Source organism: Engraulis encrasicolus, chromosome 2 (genome assembly GCF_034702125.1).
Source record: "Engraulis encrasicolus isolate BLACKSEA-1 chromosome 2, IST_EnEncr_1.0, whole genome shotgun sequence".
Classification (NCBI taxonomy): domain Eukaryota; kingdom Metazoa; phylum Chordata; class Actinopteri; order Clupeiformes; family Engraulidae; genus Engraulis; species Engraulis encrasicolus.
In genome coordinates this window covers 20,606,361-20,616,062 of record NC_085858.1, presented here as the reverse complement: position 1 = coordinate 20,616,062, position 9,702 = coordinate 20,606,361, and positions in this window count along the sequence as shown.

Genomic DNA, 9,702 nt, shown 5'->3' with positions numbered 1-9,702 from the left:
CAGAGGCGACTTGAGACTATCTCACTTCCCACACTGCCACACTGGCTCCAGCACGAGCTGAAGGACATTCAGTAGGCATTTCCACCTGGCTCATTCCAGCCTGCACCACCCTGCCTACACAGCACACAATACACATTCACACACACACACACACACACACACACACACACACACACACACACACACACACACACACACACACACACACACACACACACACACACACACACACACACACACACACACACACACACACACACCAGCTTGGTCCCTACACAACAGACACGTGTACACAGACAACACAACACAAACATGCACACGTGTACCTACATGCACATGCTCACAGCTCACAAACACACGCGGTACAGCATACACAACACACAAAGATATGTACACACACAAGTACATGCCGCACACATGTACATGCCACGCACACACAAACACACACACACACACACACACACACACACACACACACACACACACACACACACACACACACACACACACACACACACACACACACACACACACACACAAGCTCTCCCTCTAACCTCCCAATAAACACTAGAACGTTCTCCTCCCTCCTCCCTTTCCTCATACCCTGGGGCACCAGACGGCTAAACCTTCAGTCGCTTTAGTCGTTTTCCCAGTGTCGCCTCGCTACCCCCTCACTTCTCCTCTCCTCCTCTCCCCTCTCCTCTCCTCCTCTCCCCTCTCCTCTGCTCTTCCTCTCCTCTCCTCTCCTCTCCTCCTCTCCCCCTCTGTCAGCCCCTGACTTCTCCTCACTTCTCTTCTCCTCTTCCTCCCCTCCCCTCTCCTCTGCTCTTCCTCTCCTCTCATCTCCTCCTCTCTCCCCTCCTCTGCCCCCCCCTCCCTCCTCTCCTCCTCTCCCCTCTCCTGTGCTCTTCCTCTCCTCTCCTCCTCTCCCCCTCTCCTCTGCTCTTCCTCTCCTCTCATCTCCTCCTCTGCTCCCCTCCTCTGCTCCCCCCTCCCTCCTCTGTCTGCACTGCTGACTGGCTGGACTGGTTGGCACCACTGAGGACTGGTCCCTTTACAGGACAATAATGTTGTGCTTGATGAGGCATTTCCTGCAACACTAACACATTTTAAAAAGGTTGTAATGCATTTCCTTTCAGGTGATTTAAAAGGCGGCATATTCATTTTTTTCATTCAGAAAGGATCGTTTAGGATTGATTTTTTTTGCAATGAGCTCATTCTTGCTGTGATTCCACTCATTGCATTGCACAATTTACAAGTCAAATTCACTACACATGGAAGTGGCACAAAGCAGAGGCTCAAACAAAGACAACACAAGACACGACATGACAAAACACATGCAAAAGACAGATGAGTTCTGTGTTGTGCAAATAACAGAATGTTTCCTCTGCAAATGATTTATCAGGACTTCCAACAGCAAGAAGATAGGTTTACATTTATTGCCATTTCAGCAGCTATGGCTATAGCCAGAAGATAGGGGACATCTGTTTGTTTGCATTGCATTTAATGTATTGTACGTACAGAACATACAGTACTAGCTGGAATCACATGTGATCTTCTGACCAGAGGCGGACTTAACATTAGGCAAACCTTGGCAATTGCCTAGGGCCCTGGCCAAATCTGCCCTCTATAGGGCCCACCAACTGTCACAACAGTCGCGATAAACACACAAAAAAGTAGACCTGATCTTAATGTCACTTACACTATGTCACTTATATAAAGTTATCGAAGATATATACGAAACAAAACATTACAATAGCACCCTCGCTCCTTCCATGCTAATTGGTGATAGTTAAAGAATGACTTTTGAGGGCCCCATGTTAATATTTCGCCTAAGTCCCCAAATGACAAGAGCCGCCCCTGCTTCTGACCTCTCATGCATTCTGGGGGAATCTGAAACAATTCAGCAGCTTGATTCCATTATCCCTTTCCGAGCGTTTTCCAGCATGGCTGGATTGGCCATACGGCATACAGGGCATTTGCCTGGTGGACTGTTGATGATTTCACCCTGTTACTCCTCCCCTCAATGCAGTGGCATCAGTCCTCATACCACTACAGCTGAGCTCTCTGAGTAAATAAATATCAATTTTGGCTGTTGTGGTCAAAATAACCCGTAATAGATTACGATGACTGTTTGTCACAGGCTTCGTTGTCTCTCTAAATGCCTGGCGGAACGGTCTTGACAGAAAATGCCCAGCTTTTTCATCCCAGTCCAGCCCTGTTCCCCATCCCCCCCCGTCCATGGGTGTTCTGTTTCTATAGTTCCCAAAAGTGTTAAAGGGACACTGTGCAGGAAATGGTCAAAAAAAGGTACTGCAACTATGCTGCTCATTGAAACTGGGCTGCCTATTGCCAAATTTGATCTTTACATGAAAGTTTACAAAGTAATAAACAAATATTTTCTAGTATGGTCCAAGTACAGTCATTTTTGCAGCTACAAATGGCTATTTTTGGAAATTCTACATGGCGGACCATGGAGAAGATCCCCCTTTTCATGTATGAAAAGTGTCATTTTTCCAGTCATAATGAATACTTGGAATTTGATGCTGGTGGTAAGTATTCATATAAAAGGTAACATTAGTGAATGGGCAGCATTCATTCTGGAAATAAACAACTAAAAATCTCACACAGTGTCCCTCTAAGGATTTTAGAGACTATGGCCTCATTTACACGAGGCACTTAATTCCGAATGAACTCAATTTAATTCTGAATGAAGCTTAATTCAGCTTTGAAAACGTCATGTAACTACTTAACAATTTGGAATTAAATTCAAGTTCAATGTAAACTCGACGGAACTATTTAATTCTGAATTATTGATTCTGAATTTAAAAAGTCATGTAAAGGTGGCCTATGTGGTTTTGGGGGTTTCTCCCCTGAGAACATTAGAAAATACAGTCGTTAAAAGTGCAGTTTTATCAGGTAGCACTTTAGATTAACTATCTATTCACAGCTTTATAAACACTTTAGAAGTAATGGACTAATTATCAGCAAAATGTTTACAAATGTTTATAAATGGGCAAGAAATACTATCGTAAAACAGCAGACACAGCACAGTCGCATTGGTCCTGGAAGTTTCTCCTCCAAAGACCAGAAGGCATGAAACCACATAAAACTCACAGTAGAAGTTGATTCCCACTCCACCGGGCAGTCGTAGTTTGGTTATTACTCATTTGCAAACATTTGTAAACACTTTGTTAAATGTTAATTATTATGAAATGTTAATGAAGTGTTGATAAAGCTGTGAATAGGTAGTTATTCTAAATTGTTACTTTTTATCACATTATGAGAAAGGAAATACAGAGTGAATAAATTATTTGCCCACAAATGTTTCTGGCAGAGCCCTTCTTCAGCGTGTAATGGCGTTCGTGGGCGAATAAACAAAGAAGAAATCTGAAGAGTGCTGTCCTTCGCTTCATTTATTCATTCAAGTTTTTGTGGGATTCAGCACCCAGTTAAGAATTGTTAAGTAGCCTATTTAGGCAATAGTGTGAGCGCGTTTTCGCCACTTTTTAAAGGAAATATACAGGGACCCGGGCTTCAGGGCCCTCTTGGCTCTTGGGTCCCTGGGCCTTGGCCCGGTAGGCCTGTGCAGTAATCCATCCTTGGTGTTTCCACACCGGGGTGGGCAAAGCCGGTCGGGGCTGACCATGGTGCTGTGCTGTATCCTTGGTGTTTCCACACTAGGGGTGTGCAAAATAATCGTTGCATCGATGCATCGCGATACTTACTCTCACGATACAATGCATCGATTCATGACAAGGTATCGTGATACTTATTTTCTCAATATACTGCATGGAGTCATGACAATTGATTATTTGATAACAATAAAATTCGATTTGCCAAGGGTTATTTTGTTCAGTAGAGAATAGGTAATATTTCTGTTGTGATGTAAGCTCTCTCCCAGATGATAGAATGCTTAAATAGAATGAACTGACTTAAGAAAGCGACACAGCAACTGACAAATAAGCTGTATTTTACACATTTACTGAAGTAAATATCGCAATGCATCACAGTAGTACATGAATCGCAATGCATCGTGATAGAATCGCATCGTGGCATGTGTATCGTGATGCGCATCGAATCGTGAACCCTTTCCCAATACCCACCCCTACTCCACACTGGGGTGGGCAAGGCCAGTCGGGGCTGGCCATGGTGCTGTGCTGTATCCTTGGTGTTTCCACACTGGGGTGGGCAAGGCCGGGCGGGGCTGGCCATGGTGCTGTGCTGTCAGTGGCGGAACAATTGTACACAGGGACCCAGGGCAAAACACTCATCGGGCCCCCTAGAGGACCCGACAAAATTAAAATTGGGCCCCCACCACCAATGCAAATGCCCTGCTCGCCCTCCCCATAGCTCCGGTCCTGTGTGCTGTCTGCCACATCCCCCAGTGCAATCAGCTGGAGCTGGTCCACCAGACAGAACTACACTCCTCGGACACGGCACAGTGACTTTACGTTTTACATTACTTTACATTTGACAGAAGCTTTAATCCAAACAAATTTTACAATCGAGGACATAATACATAGCATACAATACTTGCAAATACAAAGAAATATACAGATCAAAAAGTACAGATGCTGATTAGGGTTAGCTTTTAAAAAAATTTAGGTTGCCTACATCAGAGGGTTAAGTAGAGTAGACACACGTACACACGCACATGCACGCACACAGACACATACAAACACACACACACACACACACACACACACACACACACACACACACACACACACACACACACACACACACACACACACACACACACACACACACAAAGGCACAACATACCTTACAATGTTGTTGGGGCTAGAGCATATACTGTACTAGATCCTGGGCGCATTTCTCACCGCTGGGACACTGAGTTCGCCAAGTGTTTTCCCCTTTTTCTCCAATTCCTGTGTGTGAGTGTGTGTGTGTGAGTGTGTGTGTTTGTGTGTGTGTGTGTGTGTGTGTGTGAGTGTGTGTGTGTGAGTGTGTGTGTTTGTGTGCGTGCGTGCGTGCGTGCGTGCGTGCGTGCGTGCGTGCGTGCGCGTACATGTGTGCCAGAGGCGGAAATGCCAAAGCTCATGGTGAAAGCAGCACAGCTAACAAGTACAGTAGAAAAGCTCTTTTGAGTTCAAACACACGCCCTGCAGATGTCATGCAAAGTTTCAGGGTTGCGGTTTTCTTCTGACTTAAGGTCAGATTAGACTTCAGCAACTGCGAGCGTGAAAAGTCGCGTGGGAGTGGCCACGAACCAATTTTGTATTCATGCATCTGCGAGCTCTGCGAGGTCCGAGGTCTCGTTGCCAGCCACATTTGAAATTGCGCGATTAGGCTACTTTCACTACATTGTAAGCACTGCGGTCAAAAGCAATGTTGCTTTCTATCCCGGTTAGCGAGGTATTTTCACACAAATTGCAAAGGCAATGCAGTGGTATCATTATTTGACATACCCAGTCTGTTTTCACGAGCAGAAAATGCAAGCATGTAAAGACAGTTGATTCTGCCGATGTGTGTTTATTCGGTGGAGGAACGGTAGTAAAACCGCAGGCATTGTGCCACGAGTGTTCAACTGATGCATTGTTTGTTACTTAGCTTAGCTTCGTGTATTTACACACATTTACACACAAGGCATTAATAAAGTTTTTAACAGAATACAGCTCTGCTCTCGCAAACTACTGGCATTGCGCTGCCACAAGAACAGAACAAGGAAGTAGCGAGACGACCAATCATAGTGCCTTTTTGTCTGCGTACTCCGCGTCCGTCCGACGGATAGTTAGAATTTTTTCGAGGCGCTAGACGACGGGCGCAGAGCCTCTGAGAGGGGGGCGTGGACTCGCATAGACAGAAAACGGACGGACGCAGATTCTATGCGAGCGAAGCATAAATCTAGCTTTAGTCCCCCTCTAATCTGCGGCCTCCTCCTGAGCAATATTGTTTCTCTGCTCAATGCTTCCCCCTGCAGTCTAGATTTAGTCACAACACCCGAAGTTGTCATCCTCGTGTAATCTTCTCTCACAGATGGACATAATCCTTTCAACTACATACCAAATCACAAAGACACATGCTTCTCCGGTCTAAATATGACTTATGTGAAATGAAATACATTTTCAGGCTCAATATGCCTGCTTCAGTCACATTATTATCCTTAGAGTGTCTTGCTCAGGTATGTATATTTTGGGGGATTTTTATTATTTCCCAGTCAGGACAGTGGGAGAGAGACAGGTAACGAGATGAGAGAGAGAGACAGGGAAGGATTGGGAAACGGCCCGGGCTGGAATCAACACGCAGCAGTCCAGTGCCCAGCCGCTTGAACCACGGCTGAGTCCAGGAATGTTTTTTTGTGTATCGTGAATGGAACTTTGTAGCATTTATATTGCTGACAGCTTCCCCTTCTTACACTGCTTAGTATGTTAGCTCCAGCCCAGTGGCCAGGGAACAGATTGCGCCCTTTCTTGTGCATGCAAGTGTTGAAACATGCAATGGGTCTTAGGTCAAACAGTCACGGTAGACGGTTTGGCATTTTTTGTTAAGCTGTCTGAAGTAATTAGGACTATGTGAATCAGTGCAACTCCTTTACACACCTGGGTATCCTTCACTGACTTGCCAGATTGCTTCATAAAAAAATAGTCTTCAGCAGGTGCATAGTAGCCTACTGTCTGCTCTTGATATTTTTCTATATTGCACTGGAAGTTTTCTAGTTGGATTAAAACTATTGCCAACACATATTCTTTGTCAAGGACTTCTAGGAGGTTCATCCATGCTTATCCAAGCTGTCATCATCTCTCTTGACCCCAGCTGACAGACTGACCCATTCTGACCTCTAGTCGAGTACATACAGGAGTCTATGGCTGTGTGCCACTGCCGTGTCTCCCCATACACTCATACACTTTGCTTTCATTTCATCTTTCACTAAGTTAGTAGCAGAGTTGTAGAGATGTAATTACAACACTAGTAGTATGAAATTACAAAATGTAACCATGTGATATCGTACCACTAATGTTATACGGTAATTACATCCGTAAGAGTACTTCTACCATGAAAGACTCGATAGACCAAAGAAGTTTAAGATATTTATTGAAACACTGAAGTATGCAGTAGTGATTGTCTTTGGCGTAGGCCCCCGCCTGCTTAGAATAATTCTGATGAAGAGGGCGCATATTCTGCCGATGGTTAAGGCAGGGGGGGCGAGAGCCTACCCCCCCTACACAGGACGGGGACCACCTGGTGACGGTGGCTGGAGGTGGTGGCATTCACAGCACATTAACGAGAGGACCATCGACCTGGGACCGTGAAGATTAGGGCAGATGCTCCCAGCATCCTCGTGGTGGCAAGGCTGAAGGGAAGATTACAAACTGCATCGAAAGCAGGGACGCCTTGCAGAACCTCCTCATGGGACGAGGACGGGCCGGCAATGGAGGCTGAAGGGGAGGTGGTGGGAGCGTCGACACCAGCGTACTCTAGTCAGCAGAAGAGCAGAGATAGACAGAGGGTTTATAAATGAGCGGGCAGGCTTCCTATTGGCTCTAGGCAAATTAATGAGAATGCAAGGGAGAGGGTGTGCCTAAGAACAAGAACAGTGATTGGTTGGTTAATGCAAGGGAATAATTGAGCTGAATACCGTCTCATCTTCCTGGCAGAACTTAACGCCTTACAGCTTACATTTCTACCTCCACTTTATACAACTCTGAGGTGCATTTCTCAAAGCCATAGTTGCTAACTGTGTTAGCTACTTTGTTGTTTACAATGCAATTTGCCATAAGTACCACCGTAACTACCCAAGTTGCTAACTGGCTAACAGCTATGCGTTTGAGAAATGCACCTCAGGTTAATAGTTGGGTTCCCATCCACACTCTTATTCCAGAGGAAGTTTTAAGGGGTTTTAAGCACTTCCCCTCACTATTGAACATATTGGGACCAGAGTTGTATAACGTAAAAGTAGAAGCACTACGGTGTATCTACCTCAGCAGGTACAGTGGAATAACTGGCGTATAAACATTGTAAGTCCATATACTACTGTTGTAATTAACCAGTAAGAGTATTTAAAGAGTACTTCTACTTTATACACCTCTGATTGGGCCACATTTCACTATTTACATGTGCCCGCAAAAGCAAGTGTTTGGGGCAAAATCGAGTGGAAGCGGTAATAATGGGACAGGGCCTTAAAATGAAAGTCTTTCGAATCCTTATTTTGCATCACATTGCATTGGATTGCATTTGGTAGACGCTTTATAACCAAAGCAACTATTTACATGATGTAAATGAGATGCATTTGTGCACACATATACTCAGCACTGCACTGCTACTGGACTCTATGTCCTCTGCTGTCGGATTCTGTCTTTCTCAATCTCGCTGTGAGTTTGGCCATTGTGATGGTGCGGTGCTGCACCACAAATGCCTGCACAGCTTCCATGTATTCAAAGCCACTAATAATAAAACTCCAAAAAAAGAGCATGCAAAAAAATAATTAAAATCTGAAAAGACACTCAGCATTTAAAGGCTACTTAATAGTGTTGTGTGAAATGACAATTCTGCACACCAAAACAGTAAGCACATTGTCTTCTGTGAAAAAGATTACTGTTACTTGGTACATTAGAGGCGGACAAACGCCATTGTAATCCCTCTGCCTGATTAGAGAATTCATTGTCTAGGCACAGGCAGCCACACACACAGCAGAGCTTCTAAGAAACCAAGGCTTACGATATCTCCAAGTGTTAAGTAAGGCCAAGCAAAATCTGCCTATTCTTGATGCACCGACCTGTGGAGATTTCAGAAGCATGAATATTGCAAAATATTCTGTGTGTGTGTGTGTGTGTGTGTGTGTGTGTGTGTGTGTGTGTGTGTGTGTGTGTGTGTGTGTGTGTGTGTGTGTGTGTGTGTGTGTGTGTGTGTGTGTGCGTGCGTGCGTGCGTGCGTGCGTGTGTGTGTTTACAGGGGCATAGCAGCAAATTCTGGGTCCTGTGTACAATCCGCTCCAATGGACCCCCTATGGCCCTGGTGTCTCTGTCACACTTTACCCACCTATACGACAACCCTGTATGTGTGTGTGTGTGTGTGTGTGTGTGTGTGTGTGTGTGTGTGTGTGTGTGTGTGTGTGTGTGTGTGTGTGTGTGTGTGTGTGTGTGTGTGTGTGTGTGTGTGTGTGTGTGTGTGTGTGTGTTTTGCCTGTCTCTGTCTCTATCGAGCCTCACTTTCTCTCTCACTTCCTGCCTGCCTCTCTGTTGGACCGCCCACTTTCTTCCATCTCTCCTGGATCAATCCTACTTCTCCAGATGGCTTTCAATTTCTTGATCTCAATCTCTGGTCACCATGAAGATTAGGATTATATCCTAAATGTTGAGATGCTCCACAGTCCACACATTAAGAAAACAAAAAAAAAATTGTGTGAGAAACAAATGGGCAGATAATTAAATGATTAAATAACAATATGCAAAGGATGAATTATAAATGAATCAATCAACGCATCTACTAAATACAATATCATCTAATTACAAGATTGATCTGCGCGGTTGTTATGCAGGCCTTGTCGTGTAAGCACGAGCTCCTTCTGCACCCAGTGCTCTTGGGGAAGCCGTGTTGTTACTTGGATGGTGTCTCTACGACTGAGCAGCTTATTGCAACACATGTCACTCTGCTCTTCACCCATGACTTTCGATTGTCCCTTTACTTTTGTCCGCACTGCTAGGAATTAGCTTGTCTGTTTCACTCTCCAAGGTGGGA